Here is a 1641-nt window from a genome sequence, read left to right on the forward strand (position 1 = left end):
AGACTATGTGTATCTATATATGCGAGTATAGAGTAGAAATATAGAATGTGAAAATAGAAATATAGACTATGTATATGGTATCTATATATGCAAATGTACAGTATTAACTTATGTGCAAAAAACAATAGTGCAGTAACATGTGCAAATACATTATAACAATAGCAGCAGTAACAGTGACAGATGTGCAAATTGAGATGAGGCTACATGAGTAATATTAACAAATATACAATGGTAGTAATAACAGCAATAACATTTCAAATGTTCAAATGAGATGAAACTATTTGGACCGACTGTTCTCTGAGATAGATAAGTCTACTAGCTAGCTACCTGTTTAAGAGTCTAATAGCTGAGGGGAAGAAGGAGTTCCTTAATCTGGAAGTCCAGAAATTTACACTCCTGTACCTCCATCCTGAGGGTAGGAGTGTGAACAGTCTGTGTTGGGGGTGGGTAGGGTCTTTAATGATGGATGCCGCTCTTCTGTGGACTCTGCGATGGTAAATGGCCTGCAGAGAGGGCAGTGGAGTCCTGATGATCTTCTCAGCAGTCTTCACCACTCTCTGCAGACGTTTGCGGTCCCTCACTGTAGTGCTGCCATACCATGCAGTGATGCAGCTGGTCAAGAAGCTCTCAACTACACAGCTGTAGAAGTTGTTGAGGATCTTAGGTGACATGTCAAACTTCCTCAGCCTCCTCAGGAAGTACAGCCGCTGTTGTGCTTTCTTAACCAGTTGGGTGGTGTTGAGTGTCCAGGTGAGGTCCTCGCTGATGTGGACCCCCGGGCATTTAAAGCTGCTCACCCTCTCCACTTTAAACTCTCGGATAAACAGTGGCTGGTGAGTTTGTCTTGTCTGTGTTGAGGGTGAGGTTGTTGTCCTCACACCATGCCACAAGACTGGCCACCTCCCTCCTGTAGGCCGCTTCATCCCTGCCAGTGATCCGTCCTATCACTGCGGTGTCATCAGCGAACTTCAGTATTATGTTGTCCTTGAGGGAGGCAACACAGTCATGTGTGAACAGTGTATAGAGGATGGGACTGACAACACACCCTTGTGGGGTGCCAATGTTTGTTGTGACAGTGTCTGAGGTCCTATTTCCAATCCTAACAGACTGCGGTCTGCCAGTCAGGAAGTCTAGGAGCCAGTCACAAAGTGTGGGGTGTAGTCCAAGTGCAATTAGTTTTTGGGTGAGTTTGTGAGGGATGACCGTATTGAAGGCGGCGCTATAACCAATAAAGAGCATCCTGATATAAGTCCTTATCTTCCAGGTGAGAAAGGGAAATATGGAGGGCAGCAGCAATGGCGTCTGAGGTGGATATGTTGGGCCGATATGCGTACTGCAGTGGGTCCAATATGTCTGGCATACTGCTCTGAATGTGAGTCAGCACCACTCTCTCAAACACTTCATGATGATTTGAGTGAGTGCTACTGGCCTGTAGTCGTTCAGGCTCCTTTTGGGATGGGGGATGATGGTTGTGGTTTTGAAGCAGGTTGGGATGATGCTCTGACTGAAGGAGAGGTTGAAGATGGAAGTGAGTACATCAGTCAGCTCCGTAGCACAAGCTCTGAGGGCCCGTCCAGGGATGTTGTCTGGCCCTGCTGCTTTGCGGGGGTTGATTTTTCTCAGCACTTTGTGTACCGCAGC

The sequence above is a fragment of the Sinocyclocheilus grahami genome, unplaced genomic scaffold (genome assembly GCF_001515645.1).
Source record: "Sinocyclocheilus grahami isolate Dianchi unplaced genomic scaffold, SAMN03320097.WGS_v1.1 scaffold3.1, whole genome shotgun sequence".
Classification (NCBI taxonomy): domain Eukaryota; kingdom Metazoa; phylum Chordata; class Actinopteri; order Cypriniformes; family Cyprinidae; genus Sinocyclocheilus; species Sinocyclocheilus grahami.